Raw genomic sequence first — 8,597 nt, 5'->3', positions numbered from 1 at the left:
CCCCGCTCCCCGCCCCGCTCCGCTCCCCGGCTGTCAGCGCCCTCGGGGCGACCTTGGCAGTCACCGCTGCTCTGGGCCTCAGCTTGCCTCTCCCTGCAACAAGGCAGTCCCTTGGTCTGCCAGCCTATGCTTGGAAGTGACTGGGGTAAAGAGGCCGAGCTCCCCATTCCCCCGCCTGCTTCCTTCGTCCATTCATTCAATACCTTCCCAGGTAGTGTTCCCACTTCCCTCTACGTCCCAGGTAGTGTTCCAGGGGTTGTAGATACATAAGTAATAAATACATATATGGTGGGTCATAGGCTGGTAACTGCTACTTTGAAAAGGAAAGCTGGAAAGGGTGCTGGAAATTGGGGTTGCAAATTTGAATAGAATGGCCAAGGTTAATGACTAATGAGGTGACTTTTTGAGCAAAAGCCTGAAGAAGGTGAGGAAGCCAGCCACTTTAGATGTCTGGGGGGAAAGTGCTCAGGCAAAGGGAAGAACAACTGGAAAATTCCCCAGCGAGCACGCTTAGGTGTTTCAGAAGCGGAAGGAGGCACTTGTAGCTGGCGTGGTGTGAATGAAAGAAAAAGAAGTTGAGTTCAGAGAGGGAAGGAAAGCAAGAAGACCACAGAACTTACAAGACCTTGTGAAAACTTTGGTTTTCTGAGAGCGACAGGAAGCCATCGAAGGGATCTAAGCAGTGGAAAGACATCATTTGACATGTTTACAAATTACAGATCCACAAGGTAGCAGGAATGGAAATGAGGGTAACAGATTGGAGGCTACTGCAACAATACAGGCCAGGGATGAAGGTGACTTGGGTCAACGTGGTAGGAGTTGGGTATGGTGATCTAGACACACTGAAGAACTGAGAGATAGAAAATGAACAACCAAGGGTAACATCCACTTTTTAACCCAAGATCCTGGAAAAATGGAATTGTCATTGCATCTTGGGGAGATGAAAATTTGGGGGTGGGGGGAAGATCACAAACCTTATTAGACATCTGAAGTGTAGGTGTTGCATTGGGTATTCATGACTGGAGTACCGGAAGAGAAGGTTCCAGCTGGAGGAAAGACTTGGGAGTCATTAGTGAATACATTGCATTTGAAGTCATGAGCCTAGATGAGAGTCTGGATGAAACAGAGTAAATACAGCCAGAGAGGACAAGAGATCCAAAAACTGGGTACTCAAACTGAGCTTCTCCATTGCCTGGTCCCCCTAGAAAGGCCAACCATCCAGGAATATGTCCTGTCCTGATGCCCCCCCAGGCCTAGGTCTTCCTCCGGCCCACCTCCCAGCTCCATGCAGTCACTGTCACCTCTGACCTCTGCAAATGGCTTTTCCTTTCCTGCCCAGAAATATTTGGCGTCGTAAAGGTGAAGAAGGAAAACAGGCTAAGGCTGAAGACTGAAGAAATGAGTGGTCAGCAGGACTTTACAGGGAACAGCTCTGTCCACATGGTCCTTGTTTACCCTCAGTTTCAGGTCAGCTGTCAACTCAGATTTAATTGAGCTCCCCATACTCAGCACAACCCTGACAATGCCGAACAGCCTCTGTCCTACTGGAGTCGCTGAGAAATACTCCAGCCGTGCAAGCCAGTTGTCTACACAGAACAGCACTCCTGCCCCTAAATCCTATGTTTTGTAATCTCATCCAAGGAAGGCCAGTCTCAGTAGCCATTGCCTCATCATCACTTGCCCTATGATTCTCCTGATGACTCTAGCCCAACAGTAGCCACTGACTCCTTTTTTCTAGTAGGCTCTCTTTGGTGACCACAGTGGATGTCTGTTGTCTTTATCCCAAACCACTATGTTCCATCCTCGTGTTTCTTCCTCTGCCTTCCTGATTGCATCAGAGATAAGCCAGCCGAACAAGTGCCGGCAAGAGAAATTCCGTGTTTGGTAGTGTTAAGTTGCCTTTCTGAAAGAGTAGACCTGAAGACCAGTCCCCGGTGTCAAGGAAAACAATGTAGAGCGTGAGCCCCAGAGAGGTACAGGACCCAAGTGCCTGGGGCTAGGCCTCTTCTGTCTGCAGCTGGAACATAAATCAGTAATTTTTCTTAGCGTTGATGTTGTTTGGAGCTGAGCTGTCATTTACAACTCCCAAGTCTTTGCAAAGGTTTTATGCGTGTTCACCTAAGCACTGCCACACTGTCTTCTCTAATGTCTCCCAGTCACTTGAAACCTACAGGTGCTACTTTGGTTACTGAAGAAGAGGCTGGAGGTAAATCCTGATGATTGCCTTTTTGAAGAGCTCATCTTCAAAACTCCCCAGAGAACAGGGGAGGGGCAGAGAGACAGAGGGAGAGAAAGAATTCCAAGCAGGCTCCGCTCTGTCAGCGCAGAGCCCAATGCAAGGCTCGATTTCATGAACTGTGACATCATGACATGAGCAGAAATCAAGAGTCAGACAATCTACCGAGCCACCCAGGTGCCCCTTGTCATGTCTTCTTTCACCGCCAGCAGTTTGGCCTCTGTGATTCCAGCAGGTTCAATGACTCCAGATTTCCCAATAATATTTTAAATTTAACATTGGGCTTTGAAAACCCAGTTACATGGATTTTCTATATTAGCAGAAAACTATATTGCTATCCGGAGGGCCATAAGGAAAGAAAACAAATAGGAGGGGACAAAGGAGATCATTATTACGTGACAGCCATTCGTCATCCAACTACTAACATGGTTAAACTTCTGCCAGTTTACTGTGTTTGGAGCTCTGCGCTAAATGTTCTCCCATATAATCCTCATAGCAGCCCTGTTAACAATCCTGTTGTCTTCCCCATTTAACAGACAGGTTGAGAAACCTGAAAATAGCCATTCTGTTGCTAAGTGGAAAATCAATCCAAGTTTGCCTGCCTTCTGAGCCCTTTTCTTTATCGCAATCCTGTCCTGCCTGTCACGTTCTGGCAATTCCCCATCATCACAGTTCTGTTTTAACATCAATTAAGCCTCTGTGATATTTTTTTTTTAACGCTTTATTTATTTTTGAGACAGAGAGAGACAGAGCATGAACAGGGGAGGGGCAGAGAGAGAGGGAGACACATAATCGGAAGCAGGCTCCAGGCTCCGAGCCGTCAGCCCAGAGCCCGATGCGGGGCTCGAACTCACGCACCGCAAGATCGTGACCTGAGCTGAAGTCGGACGCTTAACTGACTGAGCCACCCAGACGCCCCAAGCCTCTGTGATATTAATTCTGATTGACAGGGTAGAGTTTTAGTGGAAATGGCCAAGAACGGCATCTCAAAGAGAAAGGACAGCAGCAAGGGAAAAAGCAGGGAGGTAGGAAAATTCAACCACCACATTACTATTGGTCCCTTTGGACCGACTCTAAGGATTTGTATATGGCAGCATGGAGAAACCCACCAGGAAAGGTGCAGTGTGTAGGAGGGTGATTAGTCCTTGGAGCGTGAGGTTAGCATCTCTGATCAAATCTTGGGAGATGGTTTGGGATTTGGGAATTTGGAAAAATTTCAAAGTAAGGTAATTTTACATTCTCACAAAAGTTAAGCCCTACTGTTTTCTACCACCATGGCCACCACTGCTACCATATGTTGTGCCAACCCCTGTCTGCAACCACCCGGAGAGTATAGTGTTCAGATACCTGAGGATCCTGGCGACAGTGAAGCTTGGAGCGTTTGACTAAAACACAACAAAAAGAAAATCTGGCTCAGAAAGTTCAAGTGATCCTGCTCGGCCCTGGGCATCTTCAAGGGCCCTCAGCAAGACAGACTGGTCCGGGACAGAGGATTTGACAGCGGAGGCAACTTAGGAAGTCAGGGACAGTCCTACCTCTGCAGAAGGATTTAATTTCAGAGCCTAGTGCAGCCTTGAAAAACCAGTTGGCTGCCCTTGAGTATTTGTGAAACTAGCACAGCTCCAAATAAGAGCCCTGTTCTACAGATGGGGAAACTGAGGCACGGGCATTTATATATGTCAGGCCTTAAATCGGAGTAGCTGGGCAGGAGTCAGGCAGGAGCAGGAAACATGGGAGCACCGGCATGTGTATGCAGGACGAAGTCCGGGGGAGGGAAAGGTGGGTGGAGCGCTAGTTCTGCGGCTGAGTTGAAGGAGCCCACGGGAAGGCGGGGCTATCCACGCTGCGCCCATTGGGATGCTGAGTCATGGCGACTTGCCGAGGGATTCAGAATAGCGCCTCCAAAGAGCTCCGCGGAGCCTCTAGAGCTGGCCCACTCTCGGGAGAGGGCGGTGCGCACGATCTTTGGCGCAGGCAAGGCGGGTTCGGCGCAGGTTGGGGGCGCTGATACGCACGCATCTGCGTGTGGGCTCGCACGTCCGAGAGGCACGTGTGCGCATGTGCCCGCGCGGGGTTGGAAGCTGGGGTGCAGAGAGAACTAGCAAACGTCTCAGTCCGCACGTCTGGAATGGACGTGTGCGCGCATGTGCACAAAGGCTGAGTGGGGCGACATGCGCACGCGCACGCGCACTCGCACTCGCACGCGAGCAAAAAACCCGTGAGTGGGCTCATCAGCGCCTCCAGCCGGCCAGGAGCTCGTCCTGCGTCTCGGTTTTTGCTTGCGGCCGTGTTTTGTCCTTTCGGGATGTCGTCCCCAGATTTTCCCTGTGACTCTATTGTTAGGTGCTTTAAAAAAATTTCGTACCGCACAGAGGCATATTTCCACGAGAATGGAAAACTCTATAGAGCTTGTAAAAAGCTGTATAATCCTACCCGCAGTTCCTAATGTCAGTCTCATCTCGCAGTTCTGGTACAAACGCTGGTTATCATGTATTATTCTTTTAGTTTGATGTGAGAGCTAATTTTAAGTTATTTATTATTTTTATAAATATAATTATAATAAGTAATTATAAATAACAATATATAAATAACATATAAATTAAATAATTATAAATAAATACTAAATATAAAATTAGAAATTATAATTTATCTATCTATGTTTACTTGGCATCAGAATTTGCTCAATGATTTGCGCGTCAATGCCTCTTTTGGTCTGGCTCCTCTGGAATTGCTTCTCGCCATTCTGCACCCTGGCCATGCGGCCATGAACAAGACTTGTTCCTTGCTCTCATGAGGCCTCCCTTCTAGTGAGAGGGTCAAAGGCAAACATGGCTCCAGGGGAATGCTAAGTGCTATCATGAAAAACAACCCAGGTAGAGGTTGGGCTCTGGCCCAAGAGAACAGATGGAGGCAGAAGCAGGGAGCATTTGTGGGAGCAGCAGGCAAGTGGGCACTGGGGGAGGCAATGTTGAGGTAGCAGAGGTGTATGGGAAACCCTGAGGCCAGAGAGGGAGAGGCAGGAGTCAGGTGATGACCAGGTTGTTGGCAGCGTATTTAAGAACATAATAGAATTCAAATATGCTTTGGGGGCACCTGGGTGGTTCAGTGAAACGTCAGACTCTTGGTTTCAGCTGGCGACGTGATCTCGAGGTTGGTGAGTTCAAGCCCCCATCGGGCTCCACACTGACAGTGCAGAGGCTGCTTGGGATATTCTCTCTCTCAAAAATAAATAACCTTAAAAAGAATTCAAATGCCCTTGTAATGATAGGCTTATAGGACTTGCTGGAAGAGGAGAATAAAGGAAAGAGGAATCAAGAATGAATGTCTTCTAAGAGTTTTGCCAGAACAGCTGGGTAGATGGAGGGTGGCCTCTTAACAAGGAAGGGAAAGATGGGGTTGTCTCCCCTAAAAGACTATGAGTTTTGTCCTCCAAAGAAGACATACCGATGGCCAAGAGACACACGAAATGATGCTCAACATCCCTCATTATCAGGGAAATGCAAGTCAAAACCACAATATCACCTCATACCTGTCTGAATGACTAAACTAAAAAACACAAAAAACAAACGTTGAAGAACACGTGGAGAAACAGGAACCTTTGTGCACTGTTGGCGGGAATGCAAACTGGTGCAACCAGTGTGAAAAACAGAATGGAGGTTCCTCAAAAAATTAAAAATAGAACTACCCTGTGAGTCAGTAATCACACTACTGGGTATTCACCCAAAGAATATGGAAACACTAATTCAAAGGGATACATGCACCCCTATGTTTATTGCAGCATTACTTACAATAGGCAAATTATGGAAGCAATGTGTCAATAGATGAATGGATAAAGAAAATGTGCTATCTATATATATACACGTGGAGTCTTCTTCAGCTGTAAAGAATGAAATCTTGCCATCTGCAACAACATGGATGAAGCTAAGTATGGTGCTAAGTGAAATGAGCCAGTCTGAGGAAGACAAACACCATATGATTTCACTCATACGTGGAATTTAAGGGACAAAAACCAAAAACCAGACTCTTAACTATAGAGAACAGATGGTTACCAGAGGCGAGGTGGGTGGGGGGGGATGGGTGAAATAGGCGAAGGGGATTGAGTACACTCGATGTGCATGGAGTACAGAAGTGTTGAATCACTATATTGTACACCTGAAACAAATATAACACTGTAGGTTAACTACACTGGAATTAAAATAATTTTACCAGTTTTCTCATTCTTTTTTTTAATGTTTATTTTTGAGTGAGACTGGAAAAAAGCACGAGCAGGGGAGAGGCAGAGAGTGAGAGACAGCGAATTTGAAGCAGGCTCTGTGCTGACACCAGAGATTCTGATGTGGGGCTTGAACCCATGAGCCATGAGGTCAAGACCTGAGTTGAAGTCGGAGGCTTAACCGACTGAGCCACCCAGGTGCCCCGGAAATAAAGTAATTTTTAAAAAGATATTAAAAAATAAATACAAGACTGAGTTTTAAGAACAGAGACTGCATCTTTTTGCAGCCCTGGGTTCTAGCAAGGGCCTTGCCCTTAGATGACTTTATTAAATTAAAAAAAAAAAACCAAGTTTTTTTTTGAGAGACAGCACAAATGGGGGAGGGGCAGAGAGAGAGGGGGACAGAGGATCTGAAGCAGGCTCCGTGCTGACAGCAGCGAGCCCGATGCAGGGCTTGAATTCACGAACCACGAGATCATGACCTGAGCCCAAGTTGGAGGCTCAATCGACTGAGCCACCCAGGCGCCCTAGCCCTGAAGTGACTTTAGATGTGGAAATGAACATGACACTCTTGAAACAGTCCTTTCTCCTCACTTATGCCCACCTCCCAAACTCAGGCTCAATATTAGCCACATCCAGGAGCCTGGCCCGGGCGGTTCCTCGACACATGTGGCTGGGAGGCAGCCAGTCGTGCTTTCCACATACATGGCTTTTGGGCATTTGAGGAGCTCACCATTGGAAGGGTTTATTTCCTCAGTGTTTCCAGATCAGGAAGCAGTCACAACAGTGGCCACACGGTGTGCACAAAGGGCCATCCTCTCACAGTGTCACGATTGGCATGCTGTGTTTCAGCTACACTTTTTTAAAAATTATTTATTTTTTTTAAAGTTTATTGACTTATTTTGAGAGTGTGAGAGAGAGAGAGAGGGAAAGAGAGAGAGCGGGACAAGGGAAGAGAGAGAGGATTCTAAGTAGGCTCTGCACTGTCAGTGCAGAGCCCCACATGGGGCTTGAACTCACCAGCTGTGAGATCACCACCTCAGCCAAAACCAGGAGTCGGATGCTTAACAGACTGAGCCACCCAGGCACCCCCCTACACTTTTTTTTTTTAAACGTTTATGTATTTTTGAGAGAGTACAAATGGAGGAGGGGTAGAGATGGGCCGACAGAGGATCCGAAGCAGGTTCCGCACTCAGCTACACTCTTTGAGCTGGACGCCCTACTTTCCCAGGATCCCCCAGGTGGAAACGGAGGGTCACCAGCCTCACAAGGACCCTCTTGCTGTTCAGGCGTAACATCTGTTCAGCTTTCTACTCTCACCCATCCGGCACATAGCCTGGCCACAGAACTCTTCTGTCTCCACCACTGCTGTGAATTGAAACCAGTGAACAGCACCAAGTACTGGTGGTAAACAAAGCATGCTTGAATAAAATGCTAGCATTTTAATAGGTACTTCTGGTGTATTTCCTATCACACTCATGCAACATAGCTGTTACTAAGTAACCTTGTCCTGAGGTGCACTTAGAAGGCTCTGGGTCTTGGTCCCCATGCTCAGCTTCTGGGCAGAAAGAAGCCTTAGTATTTATACTGGTAGGTTATAGAATGATGCTTGTATCTTTTCCCGAGGCCATGAAAAAAAGCCTCAATCAAGTACTATCTTGCTGTAAATGAAAAGTTGAAATTCCCCTGTAACCCACCCTCCCTTTGTGGTTCCCACTGAACAAGCTTCCCATTGCTTAGCAGGAGGGCATCCTTCAATGAGACTAGTCCTTGTCCCTCCCTGTAAGGTATGATCTACTTGCCAAATATGGGGTCCCTGGTGGAGCAAGGGGAGAGCTCATCCCTGGGTCTGCTCCTTGGAAAGGCTGGTTGGGCAGCTCACAGCGCCCCTGGCTGGTGGAATGGGGGTACTGGCGGACCACAACCCAAGGAGAGAACTTGCATCCCTCCAGGTGGCTCCTTCACTGTGACGCTGGCTCTGTCCTCACAGACGTCTATCCAGATCTCCTTTGGCCTTAGGGAAGCCGGCTGGAGATGTGCGGTAGTTGTCTGCTTCCTGCCCACCCACCCCAGCTCATCCCAACACTCCCAGGGTTCTTTCCTCTTGCGAGGTCTCAGAATCAGAGGACAAACTGACCTCAAAAGCAA

The sequence above is a fragment of the Acinonyx jubatus genome, chromosome E2 (genome assembly GCF_027475565.1).
Source record: "Acinonyx jubatus isolate Ajub_Pintada_27869175 chromosome E2, VMU_Ajub_asm_v1.0, whole genome shotgun sequence".
Taxonomy (NCBI): domain Eukaryota; kingdom Metazoa; phylum Chordata; class Mammalia; order Carnivora; family Felidae; genus Acinonyx; species Acinonyx jubatus.
This window is presented reverse-complemented; position numbering follows the sequence as displayed.